Source organism: Cavia porcellus, unplaced genomic scaffold, assembly GCF_034190915.1.
Source record: "Cavia porcellus strain 051 isolate PalLab524CR breed Dunkin Hartley unplaced genomic scaffold, mCavPor4.1 scaffold_1, whole genome shotgun sequence".
In the NCBI taxonomy this organism is placed as follows: domain Eukaryota; kingdom Metazoa; phylum Chordata; class Mammalia; order Rodentia; family Caviidae; genus Cavia; species Cavia porcellus.
In genome coordinates, this window is record NW_026947484.1 from 165,948,081 (window position 1) to 165,969,782 (window position 21,702).

Below are 21,702 nucleotides of genomic sequence, written 5' to 3' on the forward strand. Positions count from 1 at the left end.
CCAAAATATTCAACCAAAACTGGGCCATTCTATGATATTTGTCTTTTAAAAATAATTGTGCTCTTTAACAATTTCAGTAACGAAACTTTTAAGAATATCATTAATCTGGAATTAATCAGAGCTGGACCATTTCAGTTAAAGCAATCTGTTTGCTCATGTCAAATGTTCAACAAAATATGTAAGACTTAATTTGCTCAACAAAACTATGTGATTTGCATTTTATTCCCCATATTAGTTTCCTGAAATGGTCAGCTTTCTTGTCCCTTGACAGTTATGTTAAGCAGTAAAAATTAAGTAGGTGGAAGATGACACGTGCGGCTTCCCTGAGCCAGGCATGTGTATTGAAGGAGGCCCAGCCCTCCCATGGAGCAGCTGACCCGCTCTGGCCCATGCACCAGATTTACTCAGAAAAGGATTCTCATTTCTTGGCCAACCCATAATCGGTCCTAGAAAAGGACTTCTTCTGTCTCATTTTTATTTGAACAAAAAATGGTTAAAATAGGGCAATGTCATTTTTTTAACCCTGAATGGGGACTGCCACCTATTAAAATGCTAATTTAAAAAAATACAAGAAAACCAACTACAGGCACCAAAGACAGCCAGAAAGCAAGAGGAATGAAGTCCACTGAGTGATTAATCATTTGGTGAACCTGGTAAGTCTCTGGCCAGTGCTAATTAGCTCACTCACAAAGCCTGAGATGAGCGGCTGGCTTTGATTAAAGAGCTGTTCGGCCATCCAAACCCTGATGCTAAAATATGATGTCCATGCTAAACTCTTCTCTTTCTTCCAGCTATGATTTCTCAGTCCCTGATGCTTGTACCTAGGCACATGTCTCAAAGATGAGACACAATCCTCCCTCACATTCAGAGAGTGCAATCTCTGCAGTAGGGCTCTGTGTCCCACAGGAAGGTACATGGTCTTAAGTCCCTCAGCTGTGGGATGACCTGCAAACTGTGTCCAAGTGTAGCTTTCACTGGTCCACCTGGCTATCAGGAGGTGTCCCTGGAAGATGTTGCCTCAGGAGGGGTACAAAGCTGCTACACCTTCATTATTCAATGGAATTCATGAGCTTTATAAAAGGATTCTTGACATTAATAACAATGATGCTCTTAACTTTACTATGGAGTTTGCCTTTACAGTATCTTTCAAGTTTACTTCTTCTTGGCTCAGCTTTGCCATTTTATTCATTTTAATTGTTTTTCCAGATGAAAACATCTGTGTTTTCCATTGCACAAGTTTAGAGCAATCTAGACCTCGTGCAAGAGAAACAGGGTATGAAACACTCTTTCTGTGCCACTCTTCTACTTTGGATCTGTATACAGAATCTTTAATTGTTTGAATCTTGTTTAAAAATAACTGAACACTTTCTCTGGCTACACAGTGTATCTATGGGTCCGACAGCCTTGTCACAGTTCCTCTGGGGCTTCTGTGGGAATGGAGATGAGGAGGGAATGCAGGCTGGACAGCTACGGTACAGTGTCGAGGTCAGAGTCGAGTCCCATTCTATAATGTTCAACTGGATTACACTATGGTGTTACGGTGGATACTGTGTCCACGCTGGATGTCACATTGCAAAGGTGTAGTGGCAAATCAGACTCACCCAGCAAAGGGCAGGGAAGGGAGTTTCACAGGGCCAAAGTCACGCAGGGCTGAAGTGGGTGTGAAGTGGGGGAGCCGGCATCTGTCTTTAAATAATGTATGAAAGGATTTTTATTGACTGTAATGTCCCCCTCACATGGCACACTGCCTATTAAAAAGCAACCGTAAACCAGTATGGCAGTGCATGCTTCTAATCCCGGCACTCTAGGAGCCAGGCATTGTGGGCATGGCCTGGAAGGAGGACTGTAAGTTTGAGCCCAGCCTGAAAACTTAGTGATTTAGTAACACTCTGCTTAAAAACAAAACAAAACAAAAACAAAAACAATATAAAAAGTAGTCATAAACAATACCAATCAGCATTTTTTTTTTTTTGAGTACAAAATGTGTGCCATCATTGTAACAGGGCTTTTCTTATCTCTCTGTAATTAGAAATGTTTATTATGCTCCATGTCCAGTTAAGGAAACTCGGTTTGGAAGGTGTGGAAACCTTGGCCAAAGTCCCAGGATGATCTGTGACCTGGGAGGATGTGCCAGCTGGACCCTAGGGCTCTGCTGTGTGACCTGCAGAATGCTTTCTGCATGCTGCAGTGGTGACTGAATCTGGTGACTGCATATTGCCAAGAAGCTGAGGGCCGGGGACCTGAAGTTACCCATTGGTGTTTCCCAGAAGAATGAAATCCCAAGTCCATCTGTCTATTGAATCACAACCTCTTGCTTACCAGGCCCTGGAACCTCCCTGATCAAACAAACCCAGACATGCTTGTGGCTCGGGTGTGACACAGCACTGTTTTTTCAAGTCTGGGTCTCCCTGATTTTCACCTCCTGCTTAATTTTGGAGAAATGGGGACTTCCTTGGCCACAGTTCCAGTACCCTGCTGGCTCTCACCTGGGGCTCTCTGCTCTCGCTGGGCTCCAGTTCCCAGCTAGCTGACCTCCCACCTGGTTACATGGATAAGCATAAGCTCAGCTTTCCAAGGATGTGTCAGTGTCCTGGTATCAGATGACCTAGTGCTAAGTGCTTCACCTCTGCATGTTTAACTCTTCCCTATAAGAATCCCATGAGTAGAATGGTTATTATCTACAGGTCACAGATTAGTAATCAGCCTCTCAGAGCGGCTAAGTAACTTTCAAGATCACACTGCTAATTTTAATCATTGGGCAGTTCAGGTTAATAATAATAATACACATGTTCCTTCCTTAATAACACTCTGTTCCTTCTGACAGCACTATGGTCCTCCTGTGTGCCTCCCACTACTTGCTTCTCATACTTGGCATCCACACATGACAACTTTTTCATCATGGGAAGAACATGGAAGTCCTCAAATTCACCAGAGTGTCACTGAGTAAGTTTCACATTTAGGTTATGCTTTGTATATTAATGTGCTCCCCAAAGCCTCTTGCATTCATAGATGGGGATTTGGGGGGTGATTGGATCATGCAGACATGGTACTTGTCAGTGGATTAGTTCACTGACCATTGAAAGGTTATAGTAAATGTGTTGTTGGGTGGCAAGGCCTGGTGAGTGGAGCTGTGTCACTGTGGGCATGGCCTGGAAGGAGACAGATGTACCCCTCCTTCTCCCTTGATTGCTACCTGCTGCCATGAGCTGCTTCTCCTCCATCAGCCCCTCTGCCTTGGTGCAGCCAGTCATGGACTGAAATCTCTACAGTATATGAGCCTTGTAAACCTCTCCTTTAACTTGTGGGTGTTGGTTATCAGGTCCCAGTAACAAGGAAGCAACTAAGACAGCTGTCACCATTAATTTAAGTAAAATCTTATCGAAAGATTAAAATATAAGTCACTCAATTCCTAGAGATAGGAATCAATCAATCAATCAAGGAAACCAGGGCTTCTGGAAATGAAATGAGTTTCTGTGCTGTCCATCTGGTAGGTGAGGAAGCTGGGCCAGGATTTCAGGGCCTTACAATCTGACGTATGTATTTTCAAAGGAAAGCAGGTAAGTAATCTAGAAGTTAATGTGTGAGGATTACACAGTGATGGGACATATTCAAGAAACCTACAAAAGTTGTGAGGTTTCATGAACTATTGGTAGAGTTTAGAAAGGTATAAAAGTTTTGAGGGGTGTTAAGTTGTCTGGTATTACAGCTAAATTTATCCCTTTAGCTACACACACACACACACACACACACACACACACACACACACACACTCATGTGTGCATACACTCCCTTGCTTCTCTGTTTGGCTTCTCCCACTTGAATGTGAGCCATTGTCTCCTCTGCCTGGAATGCACAGTGAGTGCCTAATGCATTCTTGCCCATTTTTAAATGAGTGCCTGGAACAGGGAACCAGGCACATGCCCTTCACCAGCCCAAGAATTTGAGTGATCTTGATGACTCATCACTAGGAAAAGTGGAGAGCTGGTGATGCCGGGTTCTCCCAGAACTCGCAGGCCCAGCTCCGATGGTGACACTCATGGCCTAACAGTGGATGTGATTATGGTGTATTTATACTGTTTAAAGTGCAAAAGCCTCAAGTGGTACACTGGGAGGGGATCCCTCACATCCTGTGTTCGGTCACCCAGAATAGCTCCTCTGATGCCACACTGTGCCAGTTCCTGCCAGCTATTGGAACTGCTTTGTGCAGGGTAAATGAAGACAGATAGAGACACGTGTCCTCTTTTTTTGCACATGATACAGGGTGCTATAATGTTGCTCTGCATCATGCCTGTTCTCTCGTTTCCACAGTAGGCAATAATACATAGCGGAGAGTGTAAAATCTTTGTGTTGTATGTGAAGTTTTCTCTCGTATATGCCCACGAGGTCCCCACCTACCCACGGTGCAGTTTTCCAGCACTCCATTGCAGCCAGGATGGAGTGAAAGGGAAAGAAGGAAGTTGGTGAGTGTTTTGAAAAGCTCCATTCTGCTGGAGTGGGTTAACTTTTTGCTCCTATTGCCTGCGGACAGCACACCCCAAATTCTTTAGCTTCTAGTGCAGACACATACTAACACCTCTCCAAGGAGCTTCCAGGCCTTCTGTCTCAGATGGGAGCTGCCTCCTTGATCTGCCTTGTTCTGTGTCTTCCAGTTTGTTAGACTGCGATCCCCCAGCTCCAGCACGTGAACAGCCATTGTGAACTGTCCTGCCTCTGATCTTGTAAACTCGCCTAATAAAGCCCCTTGCATAGTTATGTATATGTGTATATATTCTATCCATTCCATTCTTCTAGAAAACCCTAATCAGTACCGACTCCAAGAGCGAGCTCTAACATTAGCTAGGCTTCTGGTAGTGATGCGCTTGTGGATGCTGACTGCTGAGAAGGCTGCACACGTGTGGCAGAGGGAGACTCATGTGTACTCTGCACACTATCCTCTCGATTTCATTGTAATGAATTTAAAACTGCTCTAAAAACAGAAGTCTGTTAAGGTATTTTAACAATCTTGTTGGGCATCTAATTTAAATACTGTCATTTTTTTTTCAAAAACCATTCTTAATTTTATTGATATTTGGTATTTTTTTCTTGCCTCTATTTTATTTAAGTCCTGCTTCCAATTTAGAATTGAAATTGGTCCTGTTTTTCTGGTTCCCTTAAGTTCAGTACTATGTTGTTTATTTGCAGTCTTTCTTTTTCTTTGATGTAGGGATGGATTACTATAAACTTTCCTCTTAGGTGTGATTTACTGAATGCCATAAGTTTTGGGACATTGCATTTCATTTTCATTTGTCTCAAAAACTTAAAATTTCATTTAAACTTCTTTATTGATCCATTAGTTATTCAGGAACATGTTATTTCATTTCTGTGTATTTCTCAAGTTTATCCTGGCATTGATTTTTTATACTATGTTATTGTGGTCAGAAAAGATATTAGGTATGATTTCAATATCTTTGTTAAAACTAGTTTTGTGGCCTAACATATGACTTTCCCTGTAAACTGTTCCATGTGTATTTGAGAAGAAAGTATATTCTCTATTGTCTGCTGGTCTATGTAGTCTAGAATGAGGGTCACTCCAGTGTTTCTTTGCTGACTTTTTGTCTGCAAGCACTATCCATTGTTGACTGTGGAATATTAATATTCCCTACCATTGTTACATTGCAGTGTGTTCTATGAATACTTGTTTTACATATTTTGGTGCTCTGGTGTTGCATATATATATATATATATATATATATATATATATATGTAATATTCTCTAGTTGAATTGACCCTTTTATCCTTGTATAATGACCTTCTTGGTCTCATCTAAAATTTGTCATTTAAAGTCTATTTTATCTGCTATAAGTATAGCTATTCTTTTTTTTTTTTTTCGTCTTTTTCGTTTTTATCGGAACCAGGGATCAAACTCATGACTGCCTGCTTGTAAGGCAGGTGCTTATGCCACTGAGCTAAATCCTCAGCCCCCAGTATAGCTATTCTTGCTCTACTTTCATTTCTATTTGTATGGAATAGATAGATCCTTTTCTTTCCTCACTATTCATGTTTTCACATGTGCAGTAACAATCTTGTAGGTAGCATATAGTTGTGTTTTATTATTTTTAATCCATTCACAATTTTACATCTTTTAATTGGAGAATTTAATCTATTTATACTCAGTTATTGATAGATAAGGGCTTAGTACTACAACTTTGTTAACTGTTTTCTAATTGTATTATAGGTTATATCTGTCTTTCTTGTACTGTCTTTCTCTTTGGATGATTTCTCTAATACCATATCTTGATTTTTTGTTTTCAGTGCATCTAGTACAAGTTTTTGCTTTGCATTTACCATGTAGCTAAGAAGAAATGTATTATAGTCATAGCAGGATATTTAAAGCTGGTAACTAAATTTGTTTTCCAAAAACAAAGCAAAATCACCTCACTCTATCCTCTATTTGGGATTATTCATTTTACATCTTTTTATATTTCATATCTCCAAAAAAGTTACTGTTATTATTATTACTAATAGTTTTGTCTTTTAATCTTTATACTAAAGATATAAGTGTGATTTACACAATTATAGTATTAGAATATATTGGCTTTGTTGGTGTACTTTTTTAAAAATTTTATTTAGAGAAAGACTAAACAAAACAGAAAATAGGTAGAAATAATACATACGTTCAGAGAAAAAAATAAATAATAAGAAATTACTAGTTGATGTTTACATATTGTCATTTTACAAATAGTTGTTCAAGATACAAAAATGGAACATATAAAGTGGGAATTCAAACAGTGAGACTGCAAACAGTTCTGTTCAACTGTTCAACAAAAACTTAGTAATATGGTTGTCAGTCCTATACACTTAAACATACATGCAGCTATCGATATCTTCATTTATGTTTAGATTAAACAAACTAAAGCAGGTTAAAATCATTCTGAACAAAGAATTATAGTATTGCTGGATTTCACATCATGATATTTTGGGATCAGCACTGGGTACTGTAGTGTCTTTTTTAAAAAAATTATTTAAAGAAAGACTAAACAAAACAGGTAGAAATAATACATAATTTCAAAGAAAAAAATAAACAGTAAGAAATCACTAGTTGATGATTAGATTGTCTTCTTACAAATAGTATGCAAGATACTAAAGTGGAGCATATAAAGTGGGATTGCAACCATTTCTGTTTGACTATCCAACAAAAACTTAGAAATATGGTTATCAATCCTATACACTTAAACATACATGCTGTTATCCATATCTTCAATTATGTTTAGATTGAATAAATCCAAGCAGGCTAATATCATTCTGAACAAAGAATAATACTATTGCTGGGTTTCACATTATGACACTCCAGGATCAGCACTGGGTATTTTAGTCTCTTTTTCTTCAGAGTATCTGTTCATTTCATCATGTGTCATAAGATCAGTTCTCATAAACTGTTTATAGATTCTTCACATGCATGAGTCTTAACATGGTGTAGTTACTTTCACCAGTAATTTTTATACTTTAAAATGTCCCTCAGCTTTTGGTTTTCCAGGCAAGTTTATCTCTCCTTTGTTTCTGAATGACAGCATCATTGGGTGTAGGTAAGTTGGTTGGCAGCTTTTGAATAAATGGTTTGCTAACTTCCTAATCTGGGCAAAGTCACTTATACATTTTGTGCCTTGTTTTTTTCCTGAAGGGCTGTTGTAAAGTTCAAATGAAATAATGAATTTTAAAATGCTTAGGAAATGGCAGGACCTATCTGAATGTGTGGCTTTATCCTTACTGTGTATGTGTGTAGGGTAAATTGAGGGGTAACCTGTCTCCTGTTTCTTCTTCTGCCTGCAGGGAAAGCACTATCTTCCCAGCTCCTTCTGTGTTGCTTAGGAAGATCTTGTGATTGGCTGTGTCTGGAATTCCAGTTGAGGAATCAGGTTTCCTAATGCAGGAGCTCGGTCTCCATTTGCTGTCTTGCTTTGTCTGCTACTTACACCCATTACTCCCCCAGAGGACCTGGACCACACAGGTAGGTGTGGCACCTCCTCTTTCAGCATCCCTATGGCATGTCGGGTTGGTTCTGCTTTGCATCTTTGACTAGCTTAACACAGAAAAAGTGGGAGGAAAATCTTACATCTACCAATCTTACCCACGTGTGTCACACCAACCTGTTAGAGAAATCCTGAACTGGGCAATCTCTTTGCTGTTTTCTTTCCTGTAATTTTTCTTTGTCTGAACAGCTTCCTTGGTTGGGAATGTGGAAGAGAGAGACTCTATATTAACCTTCAAGAAACAAAACTGTATCTTCAAATTTTCAAATGTCAACACCCTCAAATTGCTATCAGAGGTTGAATACTATGCATGCTAAGTAAAGACTCAGGGCATACTCCAGAAGACCTAATCTGAAACCTGTGACTTGGAAATAGGTTATAGTTCTTCTAGTCTGAGTTTCTTCTTATTGTAAAGGGAAGCACATTTTTACCTACAAATAGAATGATCATGTAGATTCTCTATGATTGTAATGTATTCAAAGCACTTAATATGGTGGGTCCCTGTAGGAAATAGGAAATTAATGGTAAATAAAATCATTTTACTTAGTTACCAGTGTTGAAACCTTACCAAGAGTATTGATATCCATCTAATATATTTTTATTCAAAATGATAGCTAAATTGAATTGAAGACAATTTTTCATAAAGCTGGGCATTAACTTAGATGTAGATTTTAATATTCTTTCTTTTAAAAATGTGGGCTATCTCTACGTGTTTAGCTTTATTTCTCACTGCTTTTCATCAGCTATGTTTCTGCTGTCTTCCATGAAGATGTGCTTACTCATATCTCTGTCCTCTTATTAAAGCATCTCTGCCTTTTGGAGTGCCCTTCCTTTTTCTTTCCATTAATTGTCCCCAAATTCCCAGGAAGCCATTCAAAACCTAGTATTTTGCAATTGATTATATAATTTCTGACTCTGTTTGACAGTTGCAAGTATATTCAATTGTTTGCCTCATGAGTGTAAAAGTCTTGAAGCGTATTTCTTTGATTACCTGAAGGAAGGCAGTGCAATGTATTAAAAGTAGCCCACGTTGACAGTGGTGTGTTATAATGGCCCATCCCTGGTAGTAACTAAAGCACAGATATGTTTTCTTCAGATTATATTAGGGCTTCATCTCTTCATGTGCTGTTATGTAATGTCTTAGAGATGAACTGCCTTTGCTTTCAATAGAAATATGCAACCTAGCATGTATTCATTTGATAGGATTATTATTATACCTACAATGTTCCCCCAAAAGTTTCATGTGTTAGAAGGGGATAAGATCATGGGGATACTGTACCCATCAGTGGGTTAATCTGTTGAATCCAGAGCTGAACATGCTGATAGAAGGCAGGCCTAGCTGGAGAAGGCAAGTCATTGGGTGCATGGCCTGTAAGGTTATATCTTCCTGTCCCTTCTTTCTCCGCTTCCTGGTTGCCATGGAGTGAGCAGCTTTTGTCCACCATGCCCTTGTACTCTATGCTTCTACTGGCTATTTTGTCCCAGTGATGGGAAAATGACTAAGGCAGATATTGGTATCAAGAAGGTTATTGTTCTGACTCTTCCTTACCAAAGGTTCAGATGCCTTTGCAACTGATTTATGGGAAGGTTTTGGAAAGGTATGGAGATGCTTGTTAGAAAAGCTGCAGAATACTGTAAGCAGACATTGATGGGAGATTTTTTTGAAGCTCAGAAGACCAGAATGCTGATAGAAATGAGTACAGTAAAGGCTAGGCTCAGGAGGTTTTAGTTGGGGGAACAAGGACTCTATTGGCAATTAGACTCTAGATCACATTTATTTATATGCTGGCAATCAATTTGTCTTCATCTTGTGTATGTCCTTAGATTTTGTGGGAGGCTAAGATTAAGAGCGCCTGATTAATTAATCTAGTGGAGGGAATTTCAAAGTGGAAAGTATCCAACATTCAGGATATGGCATGGATACTACTGATTTACAGTGACAATCAACAACAAAAAATGGATATGAAAAATTTGCAATGTCATGAGAAAGGAAGTGTGTGTAAGTGTGTGAGTGCTGAAAAAATTTTGCATTAAAAAGGTGTTAAGTACTTTTAATTAGGACAATAAGAAAGATGGCTTGATGATGTCTTAGGAATCAGCAGTAACTTACCCATCACTCCACAGAGATGCCAAACTCTCTTTAGAGAGCTCCTGGGTTCCCTTTTAGAGAAAGGCTACCTAAAGAATTAGTTCCCTGGGATTCGTTTTATTGTGCTGTGCCATTTAAGCAGTCAAAGATCACTGTAGCTATGGTATGAGGAGTCTAAGCTACTGCTTAAGCTGCTGGAAAACCTTAGCACCATCCATATAGCACTAGTTTTATGGACATGCAGAGTGGTAGAATTATGAGATAATTAAGACTTTTCTATATAGATCTTAAAGGAAGACCTGGTAGTATGCCCCTGGGTGGACAGTGTGTGAAGATGTGAGTGAGCCAAAAGCACAGTAGAGACTCCAGGACGTTGGAGGTGGCAGGAACATGAAAGGTCTGCTGAAGAAAGCTACAGGCAATGTGGGATGCAACTGGGAAGGCTGTGTGGGTAGGGCTATCCTTTGCCCTGGGTGCTTGACATACTGCTACAAGATGGAATGCTTTGCCGTGTTGGGTTTTAGTATTGCTCTGGTCTAATCCCTTTGGATCTCTTATTTCTCCCCTCTGGAATGGGAATTTTTAACCCATAGCATTGAATGTTGAAGTAGTTAACCTTCCTTTCTTTCCCACAGAGGCTCATAGCTAAGAGTTTGTCTTGAGTCTCAGAGGAAACTTTGGACTTGAACTTTTCAGCAATGCTGGCATGGTTAAGAGTTTGGTGACATTTAGAGGTGGACTAAATGCACTGTGCAGAATGAGATGGACATGACTCTTTTGGAGGCCAGGGGTGGAATGTTATGGTTTAGATCTAAAACGTCCCCCAAAAGTTTCCCTCCTTCTCCTGTTTTCTGGTTGCCTTAGACTGAGCAGCGTTCCTTTGCCAGGTTCTTCCACCGCACATTTCTGCCTTGGAGCTGGCTGATTTTGGAGTGAACTCACTGGGCACTGTGGGCCAAATAAACCTTCCCTTCTTGCACTTGTGGGTGTTAGATATTGAGTCCCAGCAATAGGAAAGTGACAAAGACTAGTTTGAGAAACTTTTGTTAAACCTTAATTCTTAAATTTGAAATTTTCATTGGTGAAAATGACACGTTCTTAGTGTATAAAAAATTTTAATTTATTACATAATTAAATTGGAATAAGGCAGCCTACATAGAAGTAACGGGTGGAAAGTAAGGAAAGTAACAGACTGTGAATCAGCTTTTTATAACATGTATAATAAAATATTCAGGACAGGTCTTTTGTTTGAAGAGTCGCCTTACTGACAGAAAGGTGGGCATTCCTGGTTTAGTGCAGCGCTAAAAGCTGTGCACTGAAGGTATTAGACTCGTGAGTGAATGGTCTGAAAGCCTTTCCTAAAATGAAAAAGGAAATCTTGGGAAAACAAGTACCTATGTGGCCTATTTCATGTGAAAAGCAACTTTTAATTTACCTTACTCACAGCTCATTTCACTTCACGATGATTGACCTTTTGTTTTGTGCGCATATTCAGGGTCCATGCAGTTCTTTTGGAGCATCTAAAATGATGTCTGTAACACAGAGATGTAGCTTAAACTTAACTGGCCAAAGGTGGACACCATTCTTGAGTCTCCAAATTTTTTACCTGTTTGGGAGGCAAGCTGGGAAAATAGGGATCAGACAAACGGTGTGAGGCACTGATGAACCTTCCCTCATTCAGAAGTGCTAGAGACCAAGCTCAAAGTTTAAAATAGGATGAAAGACTGTGATTCTTACCTTTGTAGAACTGGTACTTACCAACCATAGAGATGCCTGGAGAAAGGACAACTTTCAGGGTCAGGAAAGATCGCAGAGGACGCAGCTCCTGGGCTGAGGTACAGAGGATGAGTGAGAGCTGACTACAGTGTGGGGTGGGGTTCCGGTGTGCCAGTCACAGGAGAGGGAAGCTGGGTCACTGGGGCCTGGTAAGTCATTTTTAAAATTGGGTGAGTGAGACAGTGTTTCTCTAGATGAGTGCTGAGATGGGTTAGATCTAGATGGTCTTGCTAGCAGTCATGAAAATGTACCTTTAATATAGGAAATGAAGAGTCAAGAGTGCAAGAGTGGTGACACAAACAGTGTCTTCTCTAGAACATCTTCCTGACTGCAATGATGTGGAGGATGAGTAGAAAAAGAAAGACAAGAGGCAGTGAAACCACTTAAGAAATTATTTCAATGAATTTAGCAAAAGATGATGATGCTTCTCATAAACATGTTGCTGTTAGGGACACAGAAAAACAAATGGATCCAGATATATGTCAGCATTCTGACTATGATATACAGCCTCATAACTATTGGCCATAAGAAATAAGAAAGATGTGAGACCTTCAGGTTGAAGCAATTGTGTGATGTAGGTATACTAGGTCAAGGTAAGAGGAAAGGAGCATTTTCTTATGGAAAGAAAACAAATCATTTGGACACAGTCTCTCTGAAACGATGAAAACAAGGTGATAATGACACAGAGGTCCAGGGAAAAAGGCTTCTAAGAATGGCCATCTCTATTAATACAGCCAAGAAGTCAATGTAAAAAGAAGTAGACTCCTAAGCTCTGCCAAGAAGACCCTGGTTTTTAGTTACAAATTGGGTAGATCAATCAAAAAGGTTAAAGATGTGAGGTTTGCCTGGAAAGAGTTTCCAGAGAGAAAGAGAGAGAGAGAGAGAGAGAGAGAGAGAGAGAGAGAGAGAGAGAGAGAGAGAGACTTCTGACAATAAAAGTGAATCTGTGGGAAGTAAAACAGAAACATCATTAATATTTATGGTGCTTACTATGCATCTTGTAAAATGCTCTACCAATATTACAGTTTTGATATTATCATTATCTTATGAAATTAACATTTTGTAAGTTCCCTTTTCCAGACGAGAAAACCGAGCTTCAGAGAGGCCGAGGCTGCACAGCTGGCACATGGCAGACTTGAAGACAAACCATCAGAACCAGAGCACTGCTCATGACCACGAGAGATGCTGCTTCCTGGGTGACAGGCACAGAACATGACAGAGAGCAGATACTGGAAATATCACATGGCCACAAAGACTTGAGGGTTTGAGCAGTGAACTGATTATTTGTATTCCCTTCCTGGTGACTTTAAAATTGAGCTGCAGCCCTGCAGGAAATTTGTGTAGTCAGAAGGAAAGTAAGTCTCCTCAGACCTGTTGTCACTCTGTTGCTTGGAACTGCACCATCCCTTGTCCATTCCCTTAATTGAGCTCATAATTCTCCAAATAGGAGTGCAGTGAGGTCTCCACATTTGAACCATCTGGGAAGGAATTTTTTTTTGCCTGTGATCCAGAATGACCAAGGCAGTAGTCAAGGGGTAACAGGGACCAAAGGATTAAAAGATGTAACAGGCAGCAAAGCCTGTTAGTCCATCACTGTGAGCAATGATGATGAGTCATAACACATACTCACAAATGTTGACACTTTGCAGTTGTAATGTGCTGTCACTTGTTTTATCATGAGCCAACAAATAATAACAAATAGTAGTGTTACAGAGCAAACACAGGAAAAATCAGCAGTGAGGAGGTTTAGGAGGCATCTTATTACACAGGTAGGTTTGACTGGGATCTCTCTTAAAGAGTCAGATCCCCAACCAGAAGGATTTTGGGGCTTTCATGTGGAGATCAAGGGGGAGGTGCAGAGGCAGATTTAGTGCATTATGATTGGAGGATTGGGTGACATCACAGGTTGCCAAGGGAGCTTAAACATTAACTTAACATTTCAGGTTTCATTGCAAGGCCATCAGTTATACAAAGACAGTAAAGGCAGGGGTTATACAATGAAAAAAATGTTCTGTTATCAGGCCTGTCCAGACATGTGTGCCTGATTTTTGAGGGTGTTCTTTGCAGGCTTTATTTAAAATTTTAATTTCCCTTTCAGTAGGACTTGTAATTTACATTTTAGACAAGACAACTATGTCTCAGAAGTTACTTTACACCAGGTCTCCCTGGTAACAGGGTGGAGCTTTGGATCCCAGGACTGAGATACCCACAGTATCTTTCTGCCACTTGTGCACCTCCCCTTAGAAGTCAGTCCTCTTTCACAAGGTTTCCTGCAGTGAGCAGGCAAGCCATGTCTAAATCACTCTAGGACTCCCCAGGAACTTGTATGTCACACATGGCTAGATTCAAAGGAAACAAAACTTTGCTGTCCACCCCACCCTGGGACTTGTCTCCTTGTGTGAGTTGAAGAAAACAAATAAAGTGTGCCAACCCCATGAACAGTATTGGTCTAGAAAGCAGCCTGTTAAAAGATCCCAGTGGCTGAAAGCAATCGGACCAAATACTGCAAGAGCTCAAAAGCCAAGACACCATGCTGATGACTTTATTGAGCTTTTGGAAAAGATCCCCTTTTCAACATACTGGATACTCCCCACCAGAACTTTGCAAGTTTCTGGAGATCAACCTTGGCTGACTGCAGTTTCAGATCCAACAGCTTCTTCTGAGGACCTGCTCTGCTCTTGATGTTTCATATAGGCATTATATCCTCCTAATTTCCAAGGCATCCTGGAGAGGTGAGACATCTCTGCCCAGGGTCATGGGGCTGGTGAGTGAGAAGGCAGAGGAAAACCCAAGAGTTCTGGTTCATTTATTAACTGAGTCCCTTGATTCTGCTGCCTGTTTAGGAAAAATTTCCTGAAATCTCTCCTCCTTTCCTCTTTCTTTAGCTCTAGCTTGGTGGAAACTTACACAGGAACCAGTCCACAGAGTAGAGGTTGATTCATCCAGTCGAGGATTATGTGGAAGGGCCTGCACTTGATGAAGTGAGACCAGGGCTGGTGGCATGGAGATTATTTAGAGTGGAATTTTCCCCTGGCTTTTCCCCAGATGCGTAGAGTAAGAGTCCTGGACTTGTGCTTGTGTAATGAGGCAAAGGCCTGGGGATCTCCCCAGTGGACTGAGCCCTCAGAAGGCCATTTCTAACCCATGCTGCAGCTTTAGCTGCTGGAGGGAGATGGCAAGGAACATAGATTAATTATTGTTCTTTTTATTGCTGTCTGTTGCCTAAATGATCAAATCAGCATGCCGTCTCACATTTAGATCCTTCTTGACAAATATTCATCTAATTGTTCTTCTCCAGGGAGCCTTCAATCTTCCATCATAGAAGAGAAAGTGGCCATGGAGAGGAACAGGAGGGAAACACTGAATAAACTCCTCGATGTCCAGCGTGGAGTCCAGGGCCTCCTACTCAGACGCAGATGTACTCTCTAATGGAGTAAACTGCTCTGAAATCCACTTGCCTCCAAGATACAGTTGTACCAAATTGCTCCAGGTCTGTGAACATGGCCCACCTTATGCCGCTGAGGCTCATGACCACCATGAACTTCCCAATTCCCCATGTGAGGAATGTCTGCATTTATTTTAGAATCAAAGGTTGTCTTCTCTTTGAAGACTTCCTGATACCTTCCCTCATCAGTGGTAACTCTAGACCCAATCACTCCTTTTCCTGTGCTCTGTAAGAAAGGACTTGCCAGTGGGAGTGTGGGCTTGTCACTTATATGTGCATTCCTCAAGCCCTGATAAGCTCTCTCCGGATGCAGCCCTCCCTGGGCCCACAGCAGATGTTGATGCTTAGCAGGGGTGAATTCTCATCCTCTGAGTGGAGGAGTCGAGAATGGCATCTTTCTCTGGTCCTCACACATGCTGGTTACACAATGGCAATTTATATCTTTGCTCTCAGATCAGACCAGGCTTTGGCTGGATGCCTAAAAGTAGAGTGGACATAAATTAACAGTGGAGCAATTTATAGTCTGTCATGTCTTATTGCTTAATGAATTTGTCAAAAATCATATTACTCTGAAAATTATGGCAAGAAGGGTCCATGGGGCTTATGTCTTTAAGAGGGAGAGTGTTCCAGCCTCACTGAGCAGAGCTGCCTGATCACTTTCCCCTTTTTAATGCAGACAGCAGACTCTCCGAGCACTTCTGTTTATTTATCAAATCTCTGTTGACCTTCATTTTGCATTAGGGCTACCAGGGATGACCTTGGCCAGTTTACAAATCCCTAACCCCAGTCCACCTGCTGTCAGAGCCAAATAGGATTTAGAAGTCCCTCTTACACTCCGATTCCATGCTAATATGATGTCATACATTTCTGGCTTATGTTCATCCTACACTTCATTAGTCACTTCTCAAATCAGCCAACGCTTTGTCCTCTGTAATGAGGGCACCAAGCAGAACCCCCTTTCAGCTCTGCCCCAATTTCTTTCCAACCTGTCTTCTTCCATTTTCTTCCTCTTTCTGCACCCATCTGCTGCCCAAACCTCTCCAGGGCTTTGCTCCTCTCTGTTGTTCGGGGTCTGAATTCTGTTTGAGTGGTGCCATTTTAAAGGGTAGAAAGTCAGGCTTGGGTCAGACTTGGGTCTAGACAGTCTTCTTCATTTGTTAACTGGAAATAGTAACACCTAAAAGAGCGATAGGATGAGGATTAGTGTGCCTAACCTCCATCCACACACACACTCATCCACCCATCCACACACACACTCATCCACCCACCCACCCTATTCTTCTGTCCATCCATTCACCCATGCTTTTATCCAAAACTCGTGTTTTCATTTAGTAAATGTTACAGCACTGCTGGAATACTTAAAATGAGTCAGTCCCAATGCTTGGCATTTAGGATACATAGTTGAATTCTAGTCACAGTTCTCAAGGATTTTGGAGTCTAATGGAATGAAAAAATGAAGAGATACATACAAACTAATATGGAGACTTTAGTGATTGAGAGAGACATGTTCCCCTGCATTCTTGAAAGGCTCCTGGGAGCATGCAGACAGCTGCGAAGCTCTGTTCATGGCGCTGTCCTTGGGACTGGGGCAGGAGTGATAGGGAGCTGCTGTGAATCCAGCTTTTACAGTGGCTGTTCAGGTTCCTACTGTCTCCATCAGTTTCTTTCTGTATATTTCTGATTTTGTTTTTCTTTATATCTATTTCTCCCTTAATATCCCATTTGTCTTATAGCTCTTTGGAGGTCATGTGCCTATGGATAAGCTGGTGGCATTTGGAAGTTTTTTTTGTTGTTGTTGTTTTTGTTTCAGTGCTGGGGGTCAAATTTGAGACCTCATGTATGTTAGGCAAGTGCCCTACTACTGGGCTACAATCCCAGTCCCAAGTTGGATCTTTTTCTTACATGTTTTTCCAAAGGAAAAATTACCCCATGGCACCTGAACATGCAGAAGAGCCAGGGTCCCCTGGAGGCAGTGAGGATAGACCCCAGAGGTGTCAGGTGCCCAGACAGCTCCCTGGCTCCTCCTAAGTTCTGTCTGCTTGGCTACTTGGAAGCAGCCCAGCCAGCAAACAGTTAACTAAAACTCTGTTCGCCCATTTCATTTCCATCTCTTTGTTCTGTGCAACCAAAGAGCTAATGGCTGGCGAATTTATTATGACCCATTGTTTGGTTTGTAGAATCAACCAATTCTTTCCCTTTCTATGTTCTGACTCCCCCTTTGTCTGAAATTTTATTTTATGGTTCTTTTTGTACATATCCAACACATGCTGAGGTTATTGAAAAAGCACAAATGACACAGAATTCAATTTGCATATCTATGGAGGGTCCTATCCCAGAGTCCTCGCCAGGCAAAGTGCCCACTGACTCCTGCATCTTTCCCTATGCTTACTTTGGCATCAGCTCTGCCAGGCTGCCCTTGCCGCACCTGGCGGACCTGTGCATGGCCTTCAGGGTAGCTTCAGCATTGCCCTGCAGAGCACAATGTGCTGGGCTGCAGGAGGTTCCAGGAATGTCCCTCAGGAAACCTGGAAAGACAACATTGTGCACAAGAGACCAGAGGGCAGCTCCACGGGGCCAAGTTAGCACCGAGGGACTGAAGAGATTCAGGTGCCCTAGCCAGTAGGGCTGTATGCTCTCTAACTGCTTTCTATAAAAGCTAAACTTTTGGTTTTGGGGTAGTTGTAGACCCATAGGTGTGAGATGTGAGAAATGACACAACGAGAGCTCATGGACTCTTCTCATGTGTTCATCTCAGGCATGCTTACTTATCTAGCCAAGTTCCATCCTTGCCAGCTATACAACAAGAGCCATAGCAGTGCACAGGGCTGTGAGACTCTGGATGGCATCTGTGAGACATCTCATCTGTTCTCAGTAACCACTGCCTTCCTCCCTACTGGTTAAATGATGATGGCCACATAACCCTGATTAATGGGGAGTATTAGCCAGGACAGTCTCCAGTGCTCATGCATGGTTTTGATCTAAATTCTATCATGGAAAATAGGACATTTTAAGGTTTGATGTAAAAATGATGCATTTAGTAGAAGATTATAACTTAACATCTAGTTAAAATTACTGCTAATATTCTGCTGTATGCCTCTCATAGTTACAGATTTAAAAAACAAAAGATGTGATTATACCTCTCGTACTCTTTTGTAACCATAATAAAACAGGGCAGTCTATTTTAGGACTGCATGATATGATAAAGAGAACCATATTTAAAAAAAAACTTTGATACACAATATTTCACTACAGACATTTTCTTTCTTCTCATTCTCTTCTTTTTTTTTAAAATTTTTATTTAAAGAGAAAAAAAGCAAAACAGAAAAAAGGGTAGCAACAATACAAAATTCCAAAAAAATACTAAGCAATCACTACTTGATAAATTATATATTGTCATCTTAGAAATAGTTGTTCAAGTTACAAAATTAAAGCATAAAAAGTGGACATTCAAACAGTTCTGCTCAACAATCCAACAAAAACTTAATAATATGGTCATCAATCCTACACACTGAAACATACATGTAGTCATATCCTTTATCTCATTCTCTTCTAACTCCTCCTCGAACTCCTTCCCTCTTTCTCTTCTTCCCATTCCTTCTTTTTCTACTTACAGTGAAGAGATGTGCATTAAACATTCTTGAATACAAATCTTTGCACTTTTCCATGATTTGTCTTAGGATGCAGGGAGTAAATACTTAGAGCTTAAAAGGCCTGTCAATCCTGTTTTTGAGACATAGTGTTGTAGTCAGGGGTTGTGGGGAGAACAATTAAAATCAAGACATGGAATTTATAATATTATATTATGATGGTCACCCAGAGTTAACACAAGAAACTTCAGGAAATTTGTCCACAGCACCAGACACAGAATATTCAACCAAGGGCCTGGATCCCACAGCAATGTCCCATATAAGTCCAGATGAAGACCCAGAGCTCCTGACAATGCCTCCCACAAGTCCAACTGGAGGTCCAGAGCCCACAAGGACTCATCAGTCTCTTTTACGAATCTGTGCTGGGAAGGTCCATAGGTTAGTGGTGGAAGCTAGAAAGTCAATGCCAGAGGGGTGATGGAGCTGTGCTGGTGGGTTGAGTGTTCTATGCTAGACCTGAGAAATCACGCTCAAAAAAAAAAAAAAAAAAAAAGACCAGGGCTGTCCTGAAAAGCACCACAGTCAACCTCAGCAACACAGAGGCCTGAGCTCTTCTGACAATAAGCACAGTCAAGTACATGCCAGGAAGCCAGCGTGATGAGTTTGTCCTGGAGACCAAGCAGCACACATCTTTTTCTCCGGAGCCAGGAAGCAATGCTCAATGTGAGGACCAGAGCTTCTCCAGGAGAAACAACGGCTCAAACAGCAACACGTAAGAGAACCCAAAATGCTTCAATGCCTCTTTTCTCCTTCCTCCATGTCTCTACTTATGCTGGCAACTTGCCTTGGGTGGAACATCTCTGCTCAGCAGCATGATGATTTAATTCCACTGGCTCTAAGTTGACCACCAATTTTAATCTATACCACATAGTAAACCACATTATTGCCAATTACTTAAAGAGGCAGTTCCTGAATTGGGTTGTATGTAAGAATGATCTTGAGAGATTTTTAAGTTTATACACTAATACCATGGTGCCGGACCACTCTGAGCTTGAACTTTCGACTACTCAAGCAGCAAATTTTGAAAAACATCTGCTCATATTCATAAATTTGCTTGACATTTGAACTGAAAATCATGTCTCACTACAGACACAGAGGGTGACGCTTCAGTGAAAGCGTCGCTCTCACCCAGTAGATGTACAGTGTGTCAGCGTGTTTAAACATCCGGTATTCTGCTGTTTTGCATGCTTTGTGTTAGAATATCGTAACCATGGCTCCAAAGAAGGTAAAACTGATAGAAAAACTATAAGAATCACAACAGAGTTACAGAAAGAAATCATTGAAAAATTTGTTAAAGTTCTGGAAAAATAAATTTAATGTAATTTTTGAACCTCAGAACCAATTGTTTTTTATTATTTCTTATGAGAAAAATATGTCCAGTTGTTGAACTTTTCATTGTTCAAACATGCATTTGGAACAAGTTGAGTTCCATAACTAGGTATCACTGTAGTTCCTTAGTCTCGAGCACTGCGGAAATATATGCCAAGGATCCCACACAAACCTTAAGTAACTGTATTTCTAAGATGTTAATATTGTATGCCCCTCAGGGGGAAAACTGTGTATTGCTTAAGTGTCACTGTTGACAGTGAGACAGTGGTAAGATAACATCTCCCAGTGATGTGAGACTGGAAGGAAGATTTGCTTTGCTGGGAGATGATATCAGGTTGGCTGAAGACCTGTGCTGGGATCCAGGGGGGCCCCAGCTGAGGGCACCTCCAATGAACCAGCACTTTCTATCTAAGCCTGAGCTGCTCAGTTACAGAACACTGGGAATCGTGCCCCAGGCAGGAGTGTGCTCCCACTTACACAGGAGGGTATGGAAACTCATTCAGTTATCTCTTTTGCCCAAGCCAGTATTCACACAGCCAGGTTTTGAACACAAGTCTTGCCAAAGTGCACACTTCTTTTTTCCCACCATACATGCAGTGTTATGAACTTGGACCTTCAAAGCTAGCTTCACCCAGAATGCCAGTGGGAGGGGATGTGAAAGCACCTGTGACAAAGACTGACTGTAGCACTGTCAGAATGCATGCCAGACATCACCAGCACTAGGATTCTCGGGGAAGGAGGAGAACGTTAAAAATACTGATTGTCTGGCCTATTGCAGGTCAACTGAATTTGGATCGTAAATGGGGACCTAAAGCTCCAGGTGTTTGTGATGTATGCTGAATTTTGAGAGTCAGTGGCTAAGAGCTTTAACTAATCTTGGGTTTAATGTAAACTGACCAGGTAATAGGTCTGAAAAGACAAAGCAATATTGATGCAAAACTAATTTACTGTGATCCAGGCACAGATACTGCCTGCCCTAATGAATTCTGTAGCAACTCACTTTAAGGACGTTTAACATTCGTGGCACACACAGAAGAACAGCCAGCTTGGCAGGACTCTGCGTGAGGCTAAAGGACCCTGGCAGCTCAGCCTGGGATGAGATGATGTGAGAGAGAAAGGCACTAAGATGGAGCTTTGGGTTTCCTTCTTACCTGGCTCTGCGGACCACAGCTGCGGAGCCCAAGACAGGGAACACGTGTTCGGAAAGCAGGGATGCAGAGGAGCTCATCTCGGAGACACCACAGATGCTTTCCATCCTCAGGCATAGGTCTCAGGCATCCCCTGCCTGAGCCCTCAACAGCTGCATTGTCCCACTCTGGTTTTTGTTCATTATTCAGTGTTTCCTCACCATGAGTGCTGAGAGGTTCAGGGAATCAAAGATGGTGGCAATAGTGTCCTCTCAGAGCTCCA

At 41.2% G+C, this 21,702-nt stretch overlaps 1 long non-coding RNA gene across 1 annotated transcript in view; it reads left to right on the plus strand.

The window, feature by feature from the left end:
• Positions 1-20,293, plus strand: part of LOC111754290 (uncharacterized) — a 126,300-nt gene extending 106,007 nt beyond the window's left edge. The window contains exons 5-8 of the long non-coding RNA XR_002788996.2: positions 2,825-2,943; positions 7,807-7,984; positions 12,952-14,603; positions 15,170-20,293. This is a non-coding gene — a long non-coding RNA (uncharacterized LOC111754290). The remainder of the gene's footprint in view (positions 1-2,824; positions 2,944-7,806; positions 7,985-12,951; positions 14,604-15,169) is intronic.
• The last annotated feature ends 1,409 nt before the right edge of the window (positions 20,294-21,702 follow it).